The sequence below is a fragment of the Cavia porcellus genome, unplaced genomic scaffold (genome assembly GCF_034190915.1).
Source record: "Cavia porcellus strain 051 isolate PalLab524CR breed Dunkin Hartley unplaced genomic scaffold, mCavPor4.1 scaffold_22, whole genome shotgun sequence".
Lineage (NCBI taxonomy): Eukaryota > Metazoa > Chordata > Mammalia > Rodentia > Caviidae > Cavia > Cavia porcellus.
In genome coordinates, this window is record NW_026947505.1 from 9,324,726 (window position 1) to 9,351,902 (window position 27,177).

The 27,177-nt window shown below is 35.6% G+C and overlaps 1 protein-coding gene and 1 non-coding gene across 12 annotated transcripts in view; both read left to right on the plus strand.

The window, feature by feature from the left end:
* Adgrg6 (adhesion G protein-coupled receptor G6) overlaps nucleotides 1-27,177 on the plus strand; it is a 128,312-nt gene that overhangs the window by 13,650 nt on the left and 87,485 nt on the right. The gene's annotated exons all lie outside the window — the stretch shown is intronic.
* LOC111755590 (U6 spliceosomal RNA) lies at nucleotides 26,485-26,591 on the plus strand. Its single transcript, XR_002790151.1, has one exon. It is a non-coding gene; the product is annotated as a U6 spliceosomal RNA (small nuclear RNA).

The window sequence follows — 27,177 nt, forward strand, 5'->3', positions numbered from 1 at the left end:
CTTGTTATTCAGACTGCTAATCTTATCTTTATTTAGACCAGTGACCTGAAAATATGTTACTTGTTGGAAGCTCATGACCACAAAATTTCTGTTACAATACAGGTGAATATCTGGTACTATAACAAACCGCACAGTTTGTGGGTTTTTTGTTTGTTTGTTTGTTTGTTTTGTTTTTTTGCTAGAGCCCTTGCTGAGTTGAGGACCAACTGTCCTCCAGTTTGGTCCTTCCTGATCCCATGGTTGGTGTTTGGTTAGATTCTTACTACTTCTTATCACCTCATGAGAGAAGTGCTCCTTTTTTATAACTGTTTAAGAAAAGAGTTCTGTTTGCATTTTAAGCCTTTTTCTGTGTGCATGAGAAACTATTTGCAAACATAAAACTAGTTTGTACTACAGAAATGTGTCCAGCAAACATATAATGAATGAATTAATTCATTTTCCAAGCTGCCATACGGAAATTCTGGATTTCTCTTAGCAGAGGAAGCATTCTTAGTTATGGCTTCTTTTTTCTTTTACTGTTAGTAAAATATATACAACATTGGTGAAAATATCATAGTACTGAACGTGTTACAAAGAACACATAGCGTTGCTATTCTTAGTATGTCCTTAAAAGCTGAGGACTGTACCATAATAACATCAAAATATTTGAGCACTGTGCACATATGTTTGCATGTATATATCTACCATGTATCTAGCGATCTGTCTGTCTGTCTGTCTATCTGAAGCTGTTTCTGTGGGCCTGCAAAGCTAAATCTTTATTAGGAGATTGACACAAGAAAGAATATTGGATGTCAAGCAGTATGTCATTTAGAAAAGTTGTAAACTTCCATATATTAATGAGTGTTAATTTCCTACTATTTTTAAAAATTGTGTATCACTTCTATCCTTTTTTCTGTTTTGCTTTTTAAAATGAGAAACAAAAGAAAAATTGTAAACTTGACATCAGTAGTAACACAAGAGATCTCAGAACAGTTTTCATGGAGGAGAAAATGTGAAATGTCTTGTAGTAGACATCATGAACAAAACATTTAAAAACTGGTGTGCCTTCATCACTGATCATTTTAATATATCTCTCTACAGTGGTAAAACTGTCGCAACAGTGGGAGTGGTTTGTTTCCAGTGAGTGTCAGTCCTGGCAACATCAGAAAGTGAGAATGGGTATGGACATAGGAGGAGTGAGTCGGACAGAGAAGGGGTCAAGGCCAGGAGCAGACTCATGGATATGAGTGCCAGTGATTTTGCGGAAACTTGAGTGCTTCTTACTAACAACTTCCAGGCATTAACAACTTCCTTACCGGCAAAATTAGGTTAATCACTGGCAGAAGGAGACAAAGATATGCTGGGCTGATGAGAATATTCCCAACTGTGACTGAGATATAATGACACAAGAATATACATCCATCAGAACACATCAAGTGGCATATACCAAAATCTGTGCATTTTATAGTACACAGTACAATTTTTAAGATCTCACACAATTAAAAAAAATACTAGAACTAGATTTAGGACGCAAGAAATAGAATCCTAGTGCTGCTAGAATCGTGGGTATTTTACTAGCTGTACCATAACTAGTATTTCTCTGAAACACAGGTTCTTTGCTGTATTTGCTGGAACATTTTTCATCTGATAAAAAGTTTTACTCCATATATGTATTAGTGTGTTTGTTCAGGTATTTTCATTAGTTAAGAATTTTAGGGGGTTTGTCGATCACAAACTTTTGCAAGTCTGTCCTCTTCATCTAGCTAAAGTTTAAGCGCTTGCCGCACCTTTCCTTGGTCTCCGACTCTGTTCAGAGTTCACAGTATTGTACCTTGTTATACCTGCGCCTGGCAGCCTTTCCCTGAGAGCTTCTTTCTTCCACTGAATGAAAACTAATGCAGCAACCAACATGCATTTTTCTTTTATTTATATTTTCACACATGTGTTGGAATTTGCTTTTAAATATGTCTGTACAGGGGACTTACTGATATTTTTGATTTGTCACCTTCAGTAAAAATGAATGCTTAAAAAATGAGTGGCCTAGGAAACTCACTCTGTTAGTTGTCATTCTTTGTCTTTGTCTTTCTATTGCTTTGGTTTACTTTAACAGAGCCATTTATCATTTGCTAAGTATAAAATGCTTTATTCTCATTTTAAAAGCTCATGACCTCTGTTAAAAAAAACTCTGTAAATTAAGTTTAGATTGTTCAACGAATAGCCTGAACCAGAAAGCAAATTCCAATCAAATACTTGAAAATTCTGCCCTAGAATAGTTTCAGCATGTGGTGTGTGGCTTCTGAGGGGTTATTTGTTCTGCTCTGTGAGTGGCTTGAAAAGTTACTTGGGTGAAAGCATCAGTCAAGAGCATCTCATTTCTGAAGAAGCACCTGGCATGACCATCCCTCTGGATAAAGGTCATTTTTTTATCTATGAAGAGTATGGTGACAGTGGATTATTGAGTGAAGTGGGATAATGGGACCCTTAATCATCAACTGTTAATAATATGATCCCAGGTGATTCACAAGTTACACAAAAGTTATCTCCTGAAAGCAAAAGTATATTCTTATTGGATGGACAACAGTACATGCAAAGGTTAAAAAGTGATATCATTTTGAACTTCATTATGTATTACAGAGAAAGTGAGGCTTAGCTTTTGTATCTGATTCTGATCCTTGTGAGTTTTATACAAGTTTGAAATTAACCTTGGGCGGGGATTTAGCTTGTGGCATAAGCGCCTGCCTGGCAAGTGCAAGGTTGTGAGTTTGATCCAAAAAATAAATAAATAAAAACAAATAAAGTATAATAAAATTGACCTAATTAAGCGTGTGTTTTGCCATGCAGGACCTATGATAATACACTGTTGACACTGACTGTAGCCATTGACTAGATAGCATTTTATTTTCTCAGAAATCTGTTATTAAGATACCAGTGGCACCTTGGAACCAAGTCTATATGGCAGTAAGACAGAGGAAATTTTATGAGTCTTTTGTTTATTGAAACTGCTAGTTTTTATTTGAAGTCCAGTGATGACTTGGAAAGTACAACAAGACAGAAAACCAGAGTAAATATGTTACTCATCTCATGTTCTTCCGTTTTCTTAAAGATCAAGAGTTTTGTTCCCTTAGTTCCCCCCTGTATGAAAATAGTTGAAAGCATTTCTTTCCATTTTTATTGTTGCCTATCGTGGAAACAGAAGTGCAATACTTATTAACTCTTCATGGTTGGAGCCAGGAGCCCCTACTACAGCATCTGAACTTGAAATGCAAGCTTCTGTTTATTTTCCAGTCATTTGGTATAGAATTAAGTCATTTATTTTGAGAATAGATGTACTTTATTGAAGCTCAGTCTTATCTTTTGTGCATAAATCACCACTAATGCACCACTGGTGAAATTTTTAATTTCAGTTCCATGACATAGAGATTGTGAGGTGACGTAGATGGAGAATACTTATTTTTAAGTCTTATCACCACTCATTAAAAGGTCTTTTTTTCTGTACTTAATTGAACAGCCATTTTATTCATCTTTCAAATAGCTATTCAAGTAAGCTTTCATAGAATCATGTATCTTTTCACATTTATACTTTTATAGCTGATTATATGTAAGTTTATGGGCATAATGTGAACTCCAACTGCAAAAATTAGTTTGAGGACAATGCAGTAAATATACATCTCACATTTAGTGTATATTATGAAAAATTCATGAGTAGATTAATCTGGAAAATCAATTAAATACAGGTGTAACAATCTAAAGTCTTCTCAATCTCAGCTTCTTTGCCCTTGAATTCAGTGTTAGTAACATCACCATTTTTCTCCACCCAGAATCAACATTTCAAAGATTACTATCTTTAACTCCCCTTTGTTTGGCAGCACCTCTCTGATGGCTAATCCATTGCTGATTGGGAGATCATCTGTTGTTTATCCATGGTTTCCAATGCCTTCATTCTAATTCAGGCCCTCCCTACTGCCTCTTGTGTCAACCTTTGCAATAACAGAAAATGATGTTGTCTCCTGTGTTCCTCTAGCAATCTAGCAAGATATCACTTGCATTTGAAAGGACAACTTTGACGTGTTTTCAGTTGAAATAATTATGTCCATTTTTGATTGATCTTTGAAATTCTTCACCATGTTTCTTCAACCAATATTTTCTAAACTATATCCACTGCTTCTTCTTTCATAGCCTAAGAAATAAAAAAGCATTTATACTATGGCATTCCACGTGCATTCCTGCCTCCACGCCACTCCTTGAACTCCTTGTAGCCTAATAAAATGCTTCCCTGTCTCAACCTATGTCAAAGGTTTCTTCATGCAGTGAAGCTTTTAAAATAAAGATAGAAACATGGGTAATGTTTTTCTTCTTTACTTCTGTGTATGGGTATAGTCATGTAACCACGGTGAAATAGTATTTTAAAGTTAGAAATGAAGCAGCAAAGTATTTTTTGAATCACCAATTTTTCTCCATTTCTATTTTGGAATTCTCTAGCAGTTAGTGCTTATTTTGTGTTTTGTGTTGCAGTCTTCAGTTTTAGGATGATTAGATATGTTTATATTGTCTTTTTATTGATTATTAGTGTATAAATGTAGATGATGTGTCTGTATTTTTATATCCTGAAAAATACCAAGAGAACAGAAGTAATGCAATAAGAATAAATTAAAACATATTAAATGAGACATTTGAAATAAGGGTAAACCAGCTGCTCCAACAGGTTTGATGTGACCTCCAACAGGTTTGATGTAAAAGATGGAGAAGCTTTGTAGTGAGAAAGTGGAACTTGGTGCAACCAGGCATTTAGTTATATTTGGGAACAGATTTACTTGGATTATTTAAAGTGCTGCAAATTCTGGTGGCTTGTTCTAAATTTAAGTACAAATTTTATGTAAATAATTGTTGCACTATACAATTAAGGAATAATGACAAGAACAATGACAATAATGTCTGTACATCTTCATTACAGTTTTATTTTTAAATACTTTTGATCCACAGAGGGCCAGTTATACCAGAAATTATATAGAACTTAAGAAAAAGTTTTCAAGCAGCTGATGACATCAGAACCTGGGATGTACAGACAGCATGTCAAAAGGCCTTGATGTTTGCTTCTTCCTGTCTTTTCTGGGCTGAATAACCCCTGTGGTATTTATGGTATTTGTTCCCCTCAACTCTCACTGGGAGTTACCTTTCTCCCCTTTTTCTGGGAGTGAAAACACGACCTTTCTCTCAGATCCACTTTCATATTCTTTTCATCTCCCAAGAGGCTCAGAACTTGGCAGAATCCCAGGCTGAGGCTCCCTGGTATTCAGTGGATTGGGATTTGGGGGTGCTATTAATTTGATTTAGCTATGTTATGTGTTGGACTGGAATTTTAACTATATGTTATTTTCAAGGGGAAAAATTCTAAAATCCAAACCAACTTAGAACTTATTATTTGCAGCATTATGTATCACATTTTTAACTTGTGATTTTTGACTTGTTGAAGTCCAAATATTTCTAGATTCAGTACTTCCAAACTCTCTTCTTCAACATCAAACCAAAACATTCTTAGTTATATTCAGTGAATTGTTTAGAAACAGAATGATAGGGGCTGGGGATTTAGCTCAGCGGCATAAGCGCCTGCCTTGCAAGCAGGCAGTCGTGAGTTCGATCCCTGGTACAGATAAAAAGGAAAAAGAAAAAAAAAAAAAAAAAAGAAAGAAAGAAACAGGATGATAGTGATGTGAACATTTATTACTTTATCTCATATGTTTCCCATGTAAATGAGTAGTTTAAAAAGGCATTTTTCTTATAATCTATTATTAGCAGATTTATAATACTAAAATAATAGATGTTTGACTTTTCAAAACAGTTCAACATGGACTGTTCATTCAGCAAGCTGATTTTGATCAATTACTGGGAAACATACCTAAGAAAATAATTTACAGAAACAAAGACTTCATGTGTGAAGATATGCATTTGATATTATGTATGATAGGAAAAAATGATTACCTAAAATTCTGTTAATACAAAGTAATTGTATGAATATTGGCAAAAACAATGTAGAAATTCATTATAGAGCTATCACAGAAATACAGGTTTGATATAATAAACAAAACATACATGTTAAATATTACATATATTTGCAGAATACACATTTATTTAGATGTTGGGTGGTGGTATTTAAAATCAACTTTAGATGTGAAGACAAATTTTAAAAGCCTAAGGTATAACTCAGAGATAGCAGCGGCATAAGCACCTGCCTTGCAAGCAGGCGGTCATGAGTTCGCTCCCCGGTACTCATAAAAATGAAAAAGACAAAAAAAACAAGAACAAAAACAAAAACTCACAGATAGAGCGCTTACAATAATCTAGATTTGGTCAGCAGTGAAAAAAAAGGTAAAAAAATTGCAAATAATAGTTTTTAAATGTGTTTTCAGAATGATTGTACTTGATTTTAAACAAGTTGTTTTAAAAATGATAATGCAAGCAGGTTGAAGTCAGTGGGCCAAAGAAAACTAAACTCTTTCTTTTTGTCTGCCCTCCTTCCTAATTAAGAACATTATTCTTGAAAAGTGATTTACCCTTATGTTGCCCTTTTTCCTCTTTGCGACAAGTAATGAATTTTCAAAACTCTCTTACAAAAAGAAATAAGAATTAAAAGGACCCCGATAGTAGAAATATAATTGACATTTGTCATTGTGTCTAATTACTTATGATATTCAGTGTGATCATAATTTTTTAAAAACTTGAATATAATTCAAAATGGGCGTTATTCTGAAGGCTCACTCCTCGCACAGAACAGAGTTGTTTTGTTCCTGTGTACCCCCTGACTGCTCACTGTTCTTTTAAATTAATGGTGCAAGAACAAACTCATTCTATGAGACTGAGATCATCTGTTATCAAAACTCTATTATTAGGTGGAGACAGAGACCTCATGTCTGAAGTGATCACAGAAGCATCTGCAAAGGACCATTCGGGCACATACGAGCACTCAGCGTGTGTGGGGGGGGGGCATAGTTGGCTGTGAACCCTTTTTGTAGACCTATGGGATTTTTATGCATTTGCTTTTGATTTAAAAGTCTTTTCCCTTTAAGAATACTTCTGAGATAAATTAACATAGATCATTCTTTCAGAAACTGATAGCATCCAGAAAAATCTTAGTGCATTATTCAGTGATTTAGTACCAAAACATGGGTATTGTGAAAGTATAATTTCTCATCTTGGTCTGATTATGAAATACTAGTATCCCATCTTGCTCTAATATTTTGAGGGTATGTATAATTTTGTTTTCAGATGTAATACATTGGTCAATGGGATATTATGTCTTTTCTAAAAATGTTTTAATTTTTAAAGTCTCTAAGTAAAGAATGAGACAAATGAACCATAGCTTCAAGTGCAGCAGTGACAGGCAAAAAGAGAGAGAGAGAGAGAGAGAGAGAGAGAAAGAGAGAGAGAGAGAGAGAGAGAAGCAAAAGAAATTCTTTTCTTTCTTTCTTTCTTTTTTTCTTTCTTTCTTTTTTAATAAGTCTTTGAGGACTGGAAGAAACTGGAAATACTATGTTACTTCCTATGTAAGCTGGAAAATCCTTCTGTTCAAACTTACCAAATTGAGTCCTCCTTTCTTAGTAGAAAGCATCATTTCTGAATCCAGTATGAAATCCAGTGCAAAAAGCAGATTTGAATGAACACAAAGAAAAAACTTCTGAGGCTGAACATGGGTCTTCAATTCAGTTTAAAGATACTAATAAATAATTTGAATAAAATTATTCTGTAACAGTCTACCGCCAGGACCTGACAATAAATGCTAGTGATTTCTTTATTATTATTATTATTATTTAAAGAGAAAAAAAGGAAATAAAAAAAGCAGTAAAAGGGTACAAATAATACAGAATTTCAAGGAAAAAAATACAGTAAGATATCACTAGTTAACAGGTTACATATTGTCATCTTTGAAATAGTTGTCCAAATTATAAAATTAAAGCATGTAAAGTGAACATTCATACAACATTCATACAATGAGATTGCATACAATGCTGATCAATGATCCAAAAAAAGTTCAGTAATACAGATTTCCATCCTACACACTCAAACATACATGCAGTTATATCCCTTAGACCATCTTCCTTTCCTCTCTTTTTAATAACAATTACACTTTTTGGGTTTTTTTACTCCCTCAATTCTTATTATTTTATGGAGAAAATAAAACCTAATGTGGCTAAACAAAACAGAGTCGGTTCGAATAAAAGGATGGGCGTAGTACATGATGTAAAAATAGAATATCAGGAGATCTAAAATGGTTACCATTGTGCCTCTTGCAATTTTTTAAAGAAGTTGCCTATATCGTCAGGTATAATGGAATTGATCAAAACAGTACAGAACAAGACCAATAAAACCTACACTGGAGACCTTACAGGACTTCAAAAAAAGATACTAGTCAAACCATAATGGGCGTCATAATATATCTTATTGCCTTCAAAGTGGTTGCCTGTACCCTCATACTTGGCTATGATTTCTTATCCATTGTCCATTGTCTCTCACTGTCTTCTCAGTGAGAAGATTATATAACCAGTCTCTTCATTGGACTTCTCAGTAGTCAGTGATAAAGGGTAAATCATTTCTCCAATTTCTTACTAAACTTTCTTTCATTTCTTCCTCCAACTCTTTAGGAAATTTTTTAGTTTAAATATCTAGTCATGATATAAAACATTTTTAAAGAAAACAAAGGTTTTACATCTTTTAGATAGAATCAGACTTGCTTAGAGTGATAATAATGCTACATTATTTTGTGTATTGTTCTTTGGTGTATGTCATATTTTTATCCCATTACTGCAATAGATTCTTGCAACAGTTCCCCCTGCCAAAGGTAAGGAGATTATTTTTCTTGTGCTGGAGATGGAAATGCTGAATTTAGGAATTGTTAAGTGATAGATGAAAACCAGAACTCAGTTCTCTGACTGCCAGTCCCTAGTCCTTGTCTTTCCCTTTATGTTAGAGGTAAATGTCCAGAGCACCCACCAGCACTGACACGTGGCTGTGAAGTTTCACGCACCCTACTGTACTTATTCTTCTCTGATTAAATTTCCTTCTTTTGGGGCTGGGGGTTTAGCTCAGTGGCATAAGCACCTGCCTTGCAAGCAGGCGGTCGTGAGTTCGATCCCCGGTACCGATAAAAATGAAAAAGACAAAAAAAAAAAAAAAAAAAATTTCCTTCTTTTGGATAACCCAGGATGAGGGTTTTCTAAAGCTTAATATTCAGTAATTGTATTCCACAAAATTTCTTGCACCATGTTTTAATAATAAATATTGTCAAAACAATGTTTCTTAAAACATGATCTGGTCTTGAGACCAGTAGTACATTGTCCCTGGCGACTGAGTAGAAATGAACATTTGGGGACGGACTCCATCCCAGATCTACTGAGTCATGAACTCTGGAGTGCCGCCCGTCAGTCTGGTAGCTTGATGGAAGTTGGTGAGCTGCTGTTTTAAACTCTGAATCTCTGTGACTAAAATTCAAGATCATTATAGTTTAATTGTTTATCCTGATGTTTACAGTATCATTTTAAAATTTTATCTTATTAGTATATGTTTACAGGACATGAAGTCTACATTCATTTCAGGGAATAGGTACAGATACTCAATGCATCTTGATTCATTTGATTTCCCTTTCCCCATTTTCACTATTATCATCATCACTATTCCTATTGCTGTTATTTAGTTCAAGTTTGTGACATATAGTTTACGTTCGTTGTGGGTATTCTTTTGATGACAGAGTGTAATGGCTCAGTATGTGGGCCCTGGAGACCACTGTGAGTTGGAATATTGGTTTATTACTTACAAGGTTTGAAAAATTGCTTCTCTGAAATAAAGTCATGATAGTTTTAACTTCCTAGGATTTAAAAGTATAACAATGATTTGAGCAGAATTGGACCCCATAGAAGGATCTATGAAATGTTACTGTAATTGTTATCATTCTTCAACCCAGTGATTTGTACACTGAATAACTACGTAAATATTGTTTTGGAAAATCATATTTTAAATTTTAACCATGGGCCTTGAAAGTGAACTTTTGGGGAAACAGCTGGTATAGAAGCTTTCCAGATTTGATGTTTGTGGTTCAATATCAGGTCTTTTTCCTTTTTAAATATTGTCTGGAATTGTCTTAGTAAATCATTTATTAATACCTTAGAGTAACCATAATGGAGTTGTTAGACTAAAAAATCCTTGAAGGGGGTTTTCCTCTAAAAATGTTTACTTTGAAAGAAGAGAACATTGCAATTTTAGTCATCTCAACCTTTTGCATCTACCTCTTGTGAACCTATGAAATTATCGTGAACCTTCCTATAAAAAATTTTCACCAAGTGAATTTAATATACAACTTCCAGCATTTGCTCTTTCTTTCAGTGAGTGATCCGTGTTTGCAGAGAAAGCTCCCATCATTTAGTACTGCTGGTTTGTAGTTCACACAAAAGGTAAATGAAAGCACCTGCACTTGGTGAATAGGTGTTTTTACACTGGAGGTTTCTTTTCCATTTAAACACCGGTGCTCAGATACTGCAGTAGCCAAGACACTGCCAGTTACTCCTTCAGAACTCTTGCTATTCTCCTGAGATTATGTAAGTGCTGTGCAGTGACATTTGTCAGGTAGATCTGCCTTCTGTCACAGGAGGAGCTCCACCCTTCACCACAGCCCAGAACCTGAAGCTGTTTGCTCCTTTATTTTAGTGTTTACAAGGCTCTGGCCAGGGGAAATAAAAACATGTTCTGTTGAAAGAAATTTTTATTTGCTACTGCAATTATTTTAAAAGCAGAACAGCAGGGAAGGGGGAAGCTTAAGAGTTAAGTGGTGTAAACTTTTTTTCATTTCTGCTATAGCCAAAAGGGGCTTATGCAAGCCGGAAGGATATGGGAGTGAATATGGTAATATCATTCATTAATCACGAAAACTGTATTAAGAAAAGGGCTTCCCCCAACCTCAATGAGGTATCCTAGCTCACCAGATCCACTTTTGGTTTCAGAGATTTCTGCTCTCTGTTCAGAATTATGACACAGATGATGTATTATGTTTTTGCTATCTTATCTTTCCCTTCAAGAAAAGTAGCTGTGCTTGTGGAGAAGACAGATCTGATTTAATATAATTTTGTAATGTTCAATACATTTAGTGGGCTGAATGTTGAAAATATTTCATATGCCATTTTTCTCTAAAGGTTACTAATTTGGGCTTCTGAAGAGGAGGAATATGCAACTTACTCTTTCCATTTTCAGTCTAAGAGTCCTGCCAGCTTGAAAAAGCATTTTCAAATTATTATACTTCAGAGGAACGACAACTCAGGGTTTCAGAATTCTTGCTCATTCTTGTTCACAGTTGTTTTCATGGAAGCTTTTTAAGGCTTAATATATATAGCTGGGCTTTATCAATAGCTTTGCTCTGGGACCTCAAAGCAGGACTTGTGTTTGCCTAGAAATTGGAGGTGAGTCCAGAAATGGCTGTGATATATTCTGTAAGAGAGAGTAAGGTCTTCAGTGGAAAAGAGTGAACAAACTATTATAGTAGAGTGTTTAAATTGTCTTGGGCATTTTAGTGTTTCCCTCTAAGGTCTAATCTTCGCCATCCAGAATGTCTACTACTCAGAAGTCAGGTCTACTGGCTTTGCTTTTGTTTCCTTCAGTCACTCTCTCCCTCATCAAATCTTATGGCCCCTCTAAATTGTGTAGTTCAAAAACCTGTCTCAGTGAAAAGAGTTGTGTCTTTCTAGGCCCAGTTGAAGCATGTCCTTGCAGCCCATGGGCTTTGGGTGAGCTTTTCTGTGATCTCATTTGTAGAGTCGGAAATGAGAAGAGACCCTTATGTTCTGTGTTGCTGGTATAATAATGATGCTGTATGACAAAAACCTGATGGGAACCCAGCAAAGACATGACAGTCTGGAAAGAATGCTAAAATAAAACCTTTCAGAAATGTCAACTTGGTCAACATAGTCATGAAATACAGTGCTATTTGCAGATTTTGGATTTATTTTAATTTTTAAACTGACTGTTGATTAGTATTATTATTAATGAAATGGAATAGTTGAAAATTATTCCCTTCTTTTTCTAATGCATTTTTATTTTTAGTATATTTCTGATCAAATAGGAAAATATGTGCCTCTGATCCCTCCCCATGAACTAATCATCTTAATTCAAATTGTGGAATTTGACATATTTTCATGTGAACTTCTTTGTTTAGTTGTTAGGCCAATGTTTAATGAGATGTGAAGAAACGTTGCCTCAAAAAGGTACCTGTATTTTTATAATTCGGCACTGTATTTGTAACAGTGTTTGTAGTTTTACAATGGAAAATTAAATAATGATCTTTGGAATAAAATACCAGCTCTAAAACATACAATTGGCAGAAAAGAAAAAGCTTTCAGAAATATAGATACCATATAGGATTTTTCTTAAAGTGGTTGGAACTTAGTATTACCTTATGGGTGGCCTCCCATCATCAGTTAAAATAACTTTATTTCTATAGCACATAAGATGCTCCACTGCTTATGAAAAATTTAAATACTGACTTTCGCAGCAGATATTGTGTTTGCCAGCATAGACATGAGTAATTCAAATGTCCTAGAATATTAGTGATATCTCTTCTAATTCAATTCACAAGGAAACATAACTGCATGTAATTATTAGATGCCATACATAGACAATGACTTTATTTCTAATAAAAGGAAATTTTATAAGCTATTGACTTGATGACCTTAATTGGCTCTGTTTTCCACTAAACCAGAATGTTTTTAAACAGAACCTTTTTTTTGCCTCTTTTGAGAAGGAAGTCTGGGTTAAGCAGAGTTGACATTCTGCTGGCTCAGATAATGCGCCACCTCATTCCAAGGCATTTTCTCTAGGAAATGATTTCCTTTCCTTATAAATCTTGTGGTGGGGCTTGGATATCATGTGGTCACATAACACTGTTATTTATCGAGCCAAGAATGATAGCTTTTGTAAGAGAGATAAAAGTTAGAAGATTGTTTGTTTTACACACAACTATTTTGTTTATTTTGGGGTTTTTAAATTAGTGAGAAAATCCTTGTGCCTCCACTCTCTCCAAGAACAAGAAAAGGACGTCCCTATGGGCTGGATCATGGCAGGAAGTGCAGCAGGAGTTCCTGAACCTTTCTGAGAAGGGCTTCTTCCAGAGGCGTGGAAAATAAAGTATAGGGCAGTTCAGGGTGTTGCCAGGTATCATGGTAGTTTAGCTACATTAGGCAACTAAGTGTAAGCACACCTTGGCCCTCACATTACTGACTCAGAGCGTTTGGGGTGTTTGAGAAGCTAGAAAGTAGAGATGGTCACTGGTTTTTACCGTCCAGTTGAAAAATATGATCCTGTTATGTAGTTCAGATTTCAGAACAAAGAGAACATATAAGACTTGACAGATAAGGTTAAATTATTTTCTTTTTATTTACGTTGTCAATTATTCAGCATCTCAGAAATCAAATCCACCTGGGGAATACATGTGAACAGAGTGGAAGACCCAAATGGTTAGGGAAAGAGTATTGTGGATAACCCATTCATTTTTAATTCATTAGCAAGTATATTTGTTATTTTGCCAATGTTTTATGCCCTCTGCACTATTTTACTGTTCCCTGGGTGTTTGCATTTGTTGTTAAAATCATAGACCTTGACGGTCAGCTACTCCATGTTTCTGATTCTAGTGTTCAGTGTACCAAGGAGTTGGGTGTTTGGGTCGGAAGATTAGAGATACAATCTCACTTTCATCACTTTAAAACTGCAAACTCAAAAAAATAACTGCAAGCTCTGAAATTTGGAAATTTTATGTTCTCATCTTTTGAGGATGGAGTCAATAATACATTGTGATGAGGCTGAAACAATACAATAGATGTCTCCAGGGATTGTAGCTTATTATTGTTGAAAGAAGAAGAGATTGAGGGATTAATAGATTTGCCCATCACCCAGGACTGGGTGTAAAGGAGGGCAGCAGTTGAGGCCTCTGTCTCTAATCTTACATCCCTACCTTGACATGGCAGTGCAAGAGGATGTGGTGAGTAGTCTCTTTCAGAAAACATGGTATGTGAGTGAACAGGTGGTGCTTACTGAAGGCAAACTGGTATTAGTAATATGAGAATGTCAACTGGGGGAGGAAAGGGAGTTTTCCAGTAATTTGTGTTGAATAGATTTGTCCATTTGTTGTGGAATTCTTAGGATGTTTCCAAGGTGAGTCCCATGGTATGACAGTTCAACCTGAAATTCTGAAAACATTATTATTCGAGGAAATGCATGCTTCCTAGAAAAGATAAAGGAAATGATTCAGGAAGGAAGCAATATAGAATATTAATGTTTTATGTAAGAAGCAGGAAATCAAAGCAGTCACTTTGGTTTAAAGAAGAAAAAGATTAGGAAAAGGGAAGGAAAAGCAAAACTGTTGCACGTTGACTGGTGCCATAGGTATATATTACCCTTGTTAGTAGCTAGAGGAGCTGGATTATCTCTATAAGATTTACAGCAGGTTTGCACACATTGGCAGATTATAGGGGTCCTGTTACTAATGCTGTAGAAATAAGAGAAGCAGCATTTGTAGACCTGGAGCTGGGAGTAAAGAGGTAAAGTTACCAAGAAGTTATGTTTTGACCCAAAGTAACGAAAATCTTTCTGACAATAAGAGCTGCTGACAGTGAAATTTTCTGTTCTCCAAAGTAATGATTTTCTTCTGACTGGACCATCAGGTAGTAGCTACAAAACTGTGCAGGGTGTCATGAAGGATTTCCAGCATGAGGTCAGAGTTTGAATCAGAGGAACCTTTAGGTCATTAGCCATGATTTTGTGATTCTCTGATTATTGTGGTTACATCTTATTTCTCTTTCATATTCAAAATTCTGTTTGTCATAAATATTCTCTCATATACACAGGACTGGATTTGAGTTTATGACAAAAGATTAACTGTGATGATCTTTTAAAAATGAAATCATAATAACATATGTTAGGGGAAATAACCAAGATATGGTACCCTTTTGAAAGTCATACTGTATAAAGCCATGGGAATCATAAATTTCAGTAGAATGAATAAAAATGGATATAAACACATCTGGTAAAGAGTTTATCTGTTGCATTTAGCATAATTCTAGCAAAGGACAGTGCTTACCAAAGCTTGTCATATATGGAAACTTCTTTAGTACAATTAGCTAGAAGATAGCATTGAGAAAAAGGTTGGAAACAGCATAAAATAATGGAGTAGCTTAAAAGTTCAAGGTTGGAAGTTTAGCCTTTGGTGGAACCATGATTGGTTTTGATCATTTTGTTTTTTATAGAAATGAGTATAATCTGAGCTTTATTATACAAGTATTGATTTGGCATTGGTGGGTAAGAAGGTGAGAAAGATTAGCAAAGTATAAAACATCTGGAGGAGAAAAGATTGAAGGCTAGAACCTAGAGAGCGACAAGCAAATAGTAGAGGGAGAGAGCCTTTTGAGAAGAGGTGTGAGAGCTCAACACCTGGGAGGATAGAGCAGGCTTTTTCTGAGGTGGGAAAGGTCTAGGGAGGAAAGGCGTTTAGAGGTTTAGAGCCCCCCCCCCCCCCGGGAAGCCAGTTGTCCTGTCCTCTGTGGCTCCAGGTGCAGACCTGGTACCTGGACCTGATGTGAAGAGTAGAGATTTGGGAGTTATTTCTCCATAGAATCACAGTTGTTTTTAAAATTCAACAAGAAAAGACCATGTAGAAAAAGTAAAGGACTTTCTGAACTAGACTATAGGGAACAGCAAAATTTAGGGAAAAATAAGTAAAAAACCAACAGAGAAAGCAATAATATAAAAGAATCCTTCACCAGCCTACTGACACATGCCTGTAATCCAGTACTGAGGAAGGCTGAGGCAGGAGGATCAAAAGGTGGAGTTCTACATAAACTTAATGAAATCCTGTCTCAAAAAAAAATAGTAAAACCATAAGCATGTAGCTACATGTGAAAGCCATGTGTTTGATAATAATTAAGTGGATGCCTAATTAATAAGGAGAAAAATCAAGATACCGTGTATCTTAAAATCTGAGAAAGAAGAGAAAGTCCAGAAAACATGCCTCAGAAACCCTCTTCATATGCTCAAAGTCTGAAGAATGTAAAAATCTGAGATGGAAATTTCCATGGAAGAATCTGTCCACTTTTCAGGAGGTTCAGAGCTAGGGGCCACTATATAATTTTGAACAAATAGCAACAAAACCGTCAAATAGTCAAACTTCTGTTTGTTATTTAAAGCAACTTGTTGTGATCTTCTTCTCTCTCTCTCTCTCTCTCTCTCTCTCTCTCTCTCTCTCTCTCTCTCTCTCTCTTTGTGTGTGCACGTGCCTGTCTGTCTGTCTGTCTGTCTCTGTCTCTCATTTTGGGTAAGAGCACACCTTTCTGCACTAGGTTCACAGTGCTTTCTCCTCGTGGTGCTCACACCTCTCAGGTATAAAGACTTAAGTGAGGCTGAGTGTATAATTTTAGAAAAAGCTTCATCAGAGGACAGTGTTACTGCTAGTTTTCTTGTGGACAAGTAGACAATTGATGCATACCAGCACAGAGCTTCCAGTTCTCTCTGGAATGCTGTCATATTGTGTAAAGTCCCTGTTATAAGATTGACCTTTGGAGTTAATAGTAGTTGTAGAAAAGACCCATCTGGTTTCACTGGGGTTGTTTGTTTGTTTTGTATGCAGATAAGATAATACTTGGAGACTGAAGTTTTGTTTCTTTATGGTTTATTTTCTGAAATTATGAAAATAACTGTAGTGTTTGGTTCAAATAATTTTATCTTTTCAGTGTTAACGACTATCACATGTGCTTCTCGTACTCAAATAGAATGAGTCTACTACTGTAAATGTGATAGCCATTACATACAAACATGTGTTACACATTGCATATATATTATATAGTTTGATATAATTATGATATGCATATAACTAAATGCATACACATGGAATCTATTATCTTATGACAGCCTTCTTACAGCAATGATATATATTATTGTCTGTTCATAGGTAAACAACTGAACTTGCAAGACATCTTTTAAGTGTTTAGGCTCAGGTGGATCTAAGAATTGAGCTCAGACCGGGCCCTACGGCAGTCTGTTTTCAAACCTGAGAGTCCTCATTCCCTTATGGAGGCAGCAGGACTGCTGAAGGACTTCAGTGGTGAAGCGTGCATACAGAGGAGCTTGACCTGGGCCGGCCAGGCAGGTGCCACTTCTGCATCTGCAACGCAGAGTCCCTTCCACCACAAGGTGCCTGTTTGTTGTCTCTTGGAGTACATTTCAGAGAGCACCCGATCCAGTTTTCATCTTTAAAATCTCTTGCGTTAGCATTCTTTGGAATAACACACTAGAGTTGTATTATGCTATTTGGTGCCAGGAATTTCATGTCGTCCAGCAGTCACTTCGAGTTTAGGACTGTGTGTCCCAGATGAACAAAGGTTTCCCACCTCCTGTAAGTCATCAGATGGTGTCAGAGTTTAAAAAGAATTTTATTCTCTGTCTTTTGGAAGTCATGATTCAAACGGTTGTGTGGAGTTCATTCTTATTCTTCTGCAGACTGCCTTTGTGGGTGCTGCAGTGAAAGTGCACGCGCTGTCGAATGCAGCGATTCAAACCAGGAAGCTAAAGCATCTCAGAAAAACGGCCCCTCAGGGCTTTAAACATCTTTTGCTTCTGTTCAGTCCTCCTTGTGAAGGCAACTTCAGGCTCACTTTGTTCCTAGAGAGTTTGAATGGCTGTTCACCTATGGGAGAGCGTGATTAGGGCCGTGCAGCCTGACTCTGCTCTCCTTTGTGATGGCCGATGCTTCCTGGAAGGAAGAGGCCTGATGCGTTCCTGTGCATTTCTGCAGCTTCATACCAGATGCCACTAGGTGGGCATCTCAGTTAGGAAGAATGAATCCCCACAGGGACACAGGGACCTATCGGGACATAATATGAAATGAACGCTTTCAGTTCATTTCATCTGATAGTTTATATACATATTGTACAATTAAATATACTTGTGTTGAAAATACACAAATCTCATGATAAAAATATTATGTACTTTAGCTTTGATGATGACAAAGAATAAGCCTTTGAATTTAATGATTTTAAAGTTATATCTTAAATCACGTTAATAATAAGTAATTTTGGGGCTGGGGATTTAGCTCAGTGGCATAAGCGCCTGCCTTGCAAGTGTGTGGTCGTGAGTTGATCCCCGGTACCGATAAAGAAAAAGACAAAAAAAAAAAAAAAGTAATTTCTTTGGTTGTAGTTCAGTCATTTCTTTTAAAATAAAATATCTAGCCAGGCATGGTGATTTATGCCTATAATCTCAGCACTCTGAGAGGCTGAGGAAGGAGGACTGCAAGTTTAAGCCCAGCCTGATCAATTTAATTATCTTTTCTTAAAATAAAAAATAAAGGACTGGAGATATAGCTTCTTGTCTAAGCACTGGTTTCAATCTCCAGTCCACACAAACATTCAAAAACAAATAAAATAAAATAATTAAGACGACTGCACTGAATTTAACAAAATAGATACTTGATGTCCAAATGATAGCTAATAGCATTATAGTGATATATCAAATTCCACTGAGACATAAACTATAAATATGACCAGCTTTATTTTTTGATAACATTTTAATACAATCACCAGCAAAAATTTTACTAAGGTAAGTACCACTTAATGAATAGCAATACTGTAGTTATATCATTACATTTATAATTTATAACCCTATTAAGAGCTAAAAGAAGTTCAGTAAGTATAATTTTTGCTGTCATCAGATACGTAACACACCATTTTAAATTATTTTTTCTCGTGATGTGGATTATCTGTCTGTCTGTCTATGTATCTCTATTGCCTTCTGTCCATTCATACACCACCTTCACTCCCACTCTCCCTGCACAGACTTGGAAACAAACAAATCACAAATTGAATTTTCTTTCAATAGCTAATTGTTCCAAACTTTGTTAAATTTTTGTTACCTTCTCTCAAACACTCCACATTTCACTGGACAGTATTGACACTATTAATTCGGTAAATGAATATAAGAACTTTTAATCTTTGCAATCAAATCTTCACATCCTGGATAGTTATTAGTTTTAATCTACCTTAGCCAACTTAATATCAATTTTAGATACTAGTTTTGGTATTTACTGCTGTACATTACTGCTGTACATGTACTGCTGTGTTCTTCACATTTCTGAGTCAGGGTCTGCTGTTGGAATCTGATATTCTCTGCCTAAGATTTCATAATCAGTTTCCATAGCTTAATAGACCACTGAGAGCAAAGCAGTGACTTACCAGGCAGAGGACCCCATGCATCCTGTTGACTGACTGTTGGCTGTTGGAGCTTAACATTGTGAATGCCCCTAAAGCTGCAGACTAGGAGACAGTAAAAGTTGGCATGCAGCATTGAAATTAAGAATTTGATTTAGGACTATCAAGCATGCTTCAATCAGGGCTGATCTCAGAGCTTTCCAGAAACCACACTAAAATTAGAACCGCTCCCTTCTCTCCAATTGCCAAGAATGAGTACTGAAATTCTGGCTGTTTCTCTGCCTCTAGTTCTGGTTTGTGTGAGGATTCAGATTTGTTCTTCGATGTTACTAACAACTTGCCTTAAAAAGCTTGATCTTTCTGTGGTTAAAAAGGGCTAGATTCGTGCAGTGTGCTGTCATCCTTGGCAGTGAAGAACAGGCTTCCTCAGGATTATGCATACTTTAGAATCTCTTGACTTCAAGGATTATTACAAGTCTTACTAGAAGGAAAGAATAAAAACCACTATGAAATTATTCACTTAATCTTTTTATTGCAACTGTCTGCATTTAACCCCAGATAATTGTTTGGAGATTGCCTTACATCACAGAAACTTTAGAAACCAGGTGATTTTATGTTTTATTCTACTGCATTTCTCTTCAGCATAATAGAATAAGTATTCCCTTCTGTGTTCTGTTTGCAGGTGTGGTTAGCTCTGGAAATCCAGGCTCCTGATCCACAGACAGAAAAGCTTTCAAATAATAGATACAGAATTAGGTAGTTCTAAGCTTCCTTTGTTTTATAAGTTTATTCTTATTTTCTCTTATTGATGAAGAATATTTCATCCTAACAGTTACTTTAGTGCATAGTTGAATCAGGCTGTCTCTCTTGTAAGTAACTCCACATCTGTAGGAAGAGGAATATCAGAAGTGGGAGTTAGATTAACAAATGCTGTGATGCTGATGCATCAACAACTGTAAGTCATTCTGCAAAGAAGACAAACATAGAGACAGATGTATCAACAAGGATAAATACCTTGTATAGCAGTTTACACGTGGCCAAGTGTATATAAATAATTAAATACAAGTGTTCCTGGTCAAGAATAACCATATGTTTATTCAATTTCCAGCATATGCATTTAATTTAATACAGGATATTATTGTGATAAGATGACCTACAATAATTAATAAGTGCTCAGATATATGTGTATATGGTTGCAGAGAGTTAAGTGTACATATGTACATTGGGCAGATGTGTTTAACAAAGACTTGGATGTGTTAAAACAAAATCAAAAGAATATGTGCTTATTTTGAAGTAAAGAATGAAATAGGAAGATGAGGAGGTTTCCATTCCCTGAAATCCTTTGAGAAAAGAGAGGGATGGGAGAAGAAGAGAAGGAGAAGAGAGGAGAGGAAAGGAGAAGAGAGGAGAGATTCTTGCTCTTCCTACTCCATTCAAAGTACAATCAGAGAAATCTGCAACTCTTAATCAGTGAAATTGTTGGAACTCAGCTGACTTTTACAACCTTACAGAACACATGTGGCATCTGTAGGACATGTTCCTGTTAGCACTCAGGTCTCTAGGGCTGTCTCAGTTAAATGGATGGAGTACTTCCTGCTGCATCTCATCGCGAACTTCATAATGTTGTGGGGTTACTTAGTTTGTAACATTTTTTAATATGTTCAGAAAACAGTAGTCTCATGAAATGCAGAAGAGGTTGTTTTAAGAAACCATCTGGAAAGATATCTTTAAAAATTCAAAAGGGATATGATCAGAGAGTAACCATCTTGTTAGTGGATACTGAGGATAAAAGGTGTCCTCAGAATGGAAAATTACATAGCCAACAGTAAACTTCTGCATCTCGGAGTACTGAGTAATGATGTTTCTGGGGAGATGGGGAAGGAAGCATTCTGTATGAAGTGGTTAAGTGAGGAGACGGTGGCGCTGGGCTCACTGAGCTGGGGGCCCTCTTCCACCACTTTCCTGACTGGCTTGGAAATTCCTTAATTCTTTGCACACCTTAGATTTTTTAACTGTTCAATGGTTTAACAGTAGATTATGCCTCAGTGGGTTATCTAACATAATGGACAAACTTAATATATTTTTGTGGGAAATAATGATCTTGGTTTATTGCTTATGTAGAAATATTTTTATGAATGGAGAACTAATTAGTGAGCCAGAATCTAACCATAATTATGCCATTAACTGTGTCATCTTACACAAATCGCATCCTTCTAAATTAAAAAAAAGTGGACTCTACACTTCCTAAATCTGTTCCAATGAGAACTCTTTTAATTTTATGACTAACGTACCAGTCAGTAACAACAAAAATATTTAATCTACTTGAAACTTTTCTTATTAGAATGTCCCCGCCCATTGTTGTGTTTAACAAATGTGAAAAGCGCAATCTGGAATTAGTTTCAGTGCCTCGAAGGCTTACCAGTTAGGATGAATCTAGGAAACAGTGCAGTCCCGGTTGAGGGCTGTGAGTCGCAGTGTTTGGTGACTCACAGGCTCCTGTGGCTGCTGCCCCAGGACTCGCGTGCAGGGAGCGAATGGGCTGGACGGGGCGGAGGGCCAGCAGGTCAGAGGGAGAGTTGGAGAGATGTAGCAAGTGGAAACAGGAACGCTAACAAGGAGTGGAAAACAAATTCTCCAGAGGCTGGAGAAAACTACTGGGAGGAAAAACATAGGAAACTAAGTTTATCTCAGGGATTTATTCCACAAAATCAAACTGCAGAGGAGACGTGTGATGCTTTCCCAGGCCATATTTATGCTGTAATTCGATGATGATTGTTACTCCAAATGAGAAATTGTAATATCGTGAACAATCGCGGAGGAGTTAAATGATATTTTTGCCCTTCCCAGGAACATAGAATATTCCGTTAGAAAGACGTTTAGGAGATGTGACCCCTACTATTAAAATTAAAAGGTTATTATGAAGCTTTTAATTTTCTGAGCATTTGTACTGCTGTTTTTCCAGCTAAATAAAACACATAGAAGTTTTCATAATTAATCGTCTCTTTCAGGTCTGTTTTACCAAGATCAAAAGCATTAAGGCCCGAAACTGACAGGAATGTTCTTGCCATTGGTCTCTTGTGATTGTTTTTTAATTTTGCTAACCTCCCAAGAAATTTTGAAAAATTATGAGAAGTACACAACATTCCTAACCACCATAAAAAATAAATTAAATCAATTTTTAGTAATCATCTAGTATAAATGATTGTCTTCCAGGAGTAAATATGTATTCAGGTAATTAAAGGAGAAAAATAATGGAAATTTTGTTATTTTACAGTATATTTTGATAACTAGATTTCTGCTAAGAATGTAACTGAAATTCTCTTCTGATTTGTTCTTGTTACTATTACTTTTTATACCAACATGAATTTCAGATATACATGAATAGGTTCTTCTTGTAAAACTGGGTTAAAAAACTGCAAATCTGGGTGGGCATGGTGACGCATGCTTGTAATCCCAGCACTCAGGAGGCTGAGACAACAGTGTCACTGTGTGTTTGAGGTCAATACAGGCTGCAAAGTAAGTTCAAGGCTACCCTGAACTATCTAACTAAACCCCCCTCTAAAAAAAAGTAAGTTTGTGAAAAAGTATTTTTATTTTCCACAAAATGTAATAAGTATTTTCAAAAATATATTTTTTCCTTTTCCTGTTTTTTAGCAATTTTAATGTTATCCAAATAAATACTTTCGTATTCATGAAAAAAACCTAAAATTTATGTAGTTACTTGGAATAAAAAGTGCACTTGAAAGGAAGAAAATAACATGGTTTAAGCAAATCAGTAATAAATTCTTTTCACAATAACATTCATGAAAACAACTTACTTTAATAAAAACAAACAGAAATATCATCTTTAACAAAAGACATTTCTTCTTTAAATTTTGTCTTTTATCATACTTTTATCTAATATAATTGTTCTGTGAAAGATGAAACGCTAAATAGTATTTGGAGATATAGATACACAAACACATATATTGAGGTTCTTAAGACTATAAAGTTATGTTTTTAAAATTTTAGATTTTAAATTAGAGCAGAAAAATATTACCAATATTTTAATTATCATTGACAAGAGATACACTAGTCAACCCAATTTAAATATATTTAGTTTTCATGCCTAACAGTGTTAAATTGTCCATAGCTTTTAAATGAACCAAGCCCAAAGTCATGAAATTGGGCACAAGAAAGGAGACATTGTTTTCTGTCCTTCTCTGCCAGTCTCTGTCTGTTTCTGCCTCCCCATACCCCATATATATATACCTGCATTGAAACAGTGAGGAAAATACTGTGTAACAAGTATAGTATTTTTTTATTTAAAATGAAAAAGAGAAAAAAAGCAGAACAAAACAAAACAGTGTAAGGGTACAAGTAATTCAGAACTACAAAACAAACATAAAAAAAACAGTAAGCTATCACTAGTTAATAGATTACACGCTATCATCTTAGAAACAGTGTTTCAGGTCACAGGATCAAAGCATACAAAGTAAACATTCAAACAGTGAGACTGCAAATAGTTGTCTTCAGTAATCCAATCAAAAATATTAATATGGCCATCTATTTAACACACCTAAACACCCTTGTTGTTGTATCCTTTAGGGCACTTTTTTTTCCCCTCTCTTTATTACAATAAAATTTACACATTTTGGGTTTTATTGCTCCCTTAGATCTTATTACTTATTTTGTAAGAGAATAAAATGATAAAACAAAGCTGTCAGTCAAAACCAAGGATAGACATAGCACATGATGTAAAAACAGAGTACAAGGTTATCAACAATGGTTACCATAACAAGTATAGTATTTAATGTGGTACACTTTTCTAGTGCTTATAGTTTACAATACAGAATTCTTGTTTCTGAAGATTTAGCCAAATAATTAAATACATGAAAGGTACTTCCTTTGAACAGTAGTTAGAGTTCCCACTGAATTTTCTTTTGATTGGAAAAATGAAAGAAGAGAGAAGACAGAAATATCTAGTTCACATGAGCAGTCATTTCAGTGTATTTCTCTTTGAAATGTCAAAAAATCCGTTTCCAGATGGTATGAGTGATTGTTTTTGTTTCCAGGGAATTAATGATGAGAAATATATTACATGAGCTCAGTATTGTAAAAGAAATATCTGAGAAAACCTTGCCCCTTAGTGTGACAATCAGTGTAAATTTTCTTTCATAGTGTAATTTTGTGATCAAAGGAAATTTTTGTAATAAAAAATGCTTTGTTAATGTAGTCTGATTATTTCATAAACTTAAGCATATCACAGAGCTATTGCAGGTTATGTCTACTGTTTTACCTGTACATAAACAAATATCCCAGCCTTACAAAAGTGTGACGTGATTGATCCTTTGAATATGTTCAAAACTAATTGACAATTGCATATAGACATATTTTAAGACAAAACTATGTTGAAGAATATCAAAAAGCTACTAACTCCTAGGGCTTAGGGAGTGAAATTTCTGAGGCCAGGAAGTCCTGAAATCACTTGCAATGAGCTGGTTAAAAGATTTTTTTGTTACACATCTGGTGTTATATGATGTTAGCATATATGTCTGCTTCTGAAAACTTTAACTGCATGCTGAAAAACATGGAGAAAAAGTTTCTGCTTCCATTCTGTTTGATTACATAATTGGTAGGTGAAAGTTTATGGAAAGAACACACAGAAGAGAAACAAACACATGTACACACACTACTAGTGATATTTTATTTATTTACTTATTTAGTTTGAAGACTGTCTTGCTGTATTGTCCTTGAACTCATTATTTGGCCCAGGCTGGCCTCGAACGTCCAGCGATTCTCCTGCCTCAGCCTTCTAAGTACTGGAATTACAGGAATTACTAATCTTTTTAACATAATGATGTCCTTCCATATGAGTCAAGAATCCTATTTGCCAAGTTGCCTTTAAAATATAACAGATTGATGACTGTAGAGCTATTTAAAAATTGCTTTAAATGTTGGGACTACTAGGAAATAAACAGATTCTACCCCCACTTCAAATAATTCCAAAAAGCTTGGCCTCAAGCTTATAGAGAATGAGTTGAGGGATCAGAAGAACAGGAATTTCAGTCTGCTTGATAAAGATTAGAATAATAGGTCATTGGATAATTGGATTATAAAATATTGTTGACTATGAAGATTACAGGAGACTGGAAGAATAATTCATTTTGGATTTTGAGATTTTGCATGACTGAAGAATTTTCAGTAGACTAACAAAAAGTAAAAAAAAATAGAGATTAGAGATTCACTGATGATTTAATAGTGTTTTTATATCAAAATATAATCATCTGATCTTTCATTTTCAATTAGGTAGTAGCATAAAGTAAAATATAAGAAACTTGAAACAACATCTTTGTGTCTTTGGCAATCACATTAAAGGCTGCTATGCTTACATTGTTGAATAATGACAATAGTGAAAATACTGAACCAAAGATTACTTTGTAAATATAAAATTAAGCACTGCATTAAGAGCCTTGCTTTTTGGTTTCGAAGTTCTTTTCACATCATGTTCAATTATGCTTGATTCAAAAATAGCCTTTCTTGTTTACATATCAGTTAAATGCATGAATTTTTAGTGAGTGTTTCTGACATGCACAAGGGAACACAGCAAAATATCATAAATATTAGGTCCTCCCTCTCTCCAACAGCGTGTTCTGAATATACTCGCTAAAATGGTTTACTTTACGGTTCATGTAAATTTATAATCAGATCACTCAATCAACTAAAATTGTATTTCCCAGTGACAGCATGGCTGATAGTCTGAGATGAAAGCGTACCAAACTAAAAAGGGAAAATTTTATTTTCTTCATTAGAGGGTTAAAGTTTACAGTTTCAATCATCAAACTTGTAGCTACTAACCAGGCTTTACTTTGCAGCAAAATTGGCATATTATATTAATCTGTTGAATTAGTTGTTATAGTTTAATTTTGTGTTAACACAAAGAAAACTGTTTTTAGGAAGACATAGCAAAAATGCATGTGATTTGGGGGATGTTGTTCCAGCTCTATTTTTGTTGCTGGTAATCTCCCTGCACATCATACTGTGTGTGTGCTGGCCCCGATCAGGATGATTAGGGTGAAAAAACTTTCCCAAGAGACCTTATTGAAAGGTGTTCCTTCCCTGGGTGAACTGGAAACTTGATACAAAGTCTACTCTGGAAATGGCCATCTACTAAAGGTGGATTCATCTAAAGTAATTCACTTGTTTCTGTGTGTGAATTCTCAGGGTGAGAGCCAGACTTTGTACTAGGCATTATCTTATACAGGCCCTGTGCCTATGGCTCTCACAGTGTAAGAGAGAAGAGAGACGTAGAATAAGTAAGTAAGTTACACTGACATTGGAATGATACAGGGAGGATCACCACGGCCCCTGTACAAGGAAGATGCTCAACTTTGTGAGGCATCCCAAAATTTTGAGTTATTGGTAGGAAAATGGATGGATCTTGAGACCATAGTGCTGTGTGAGATAAATCAGTCCCAGAAAGTTAAAAATCACATGGTTTCTTTAATATGAAAGACCCTCCCAAATAAAAAATTTAAAGAGCAACATAAGACAGATGTTAAGAAATAGGGAAGTTGTTCTGTGGCGATAAGAAAGGGGGAGGATGAGGACAGTGAAATGACCACGATGCAGTGTGTATACACAGCAGTCCCCTGGGGTGAATGTGGGTAATAAACATATATTAATGAAACATGCTTAAAAAGATGGTTTACTTACAAATCAAAGAAGAGACAGAAATCTTAAAGTTAGAGGTAGTGTTTTCAGCTGTTTCTAGTTACCTATCACCCTAGCTCAGTCTTTCTCTGGTTGGTCACGGGCTGGGTTACAGGTTATTAAGTATTTTTAGTCTTAAGCCAGTTTACATCATGGTGATGGGTCTCTCTTTACTTGGAAAACTATATTTAAATGAGAAAATTTGTTGACATGTGAGGAATATCCGTGAGGAGAATTAGAAGAGCAGAGTAAATGTCCCCACCGACGCAGAAAACTGAGCAGCATC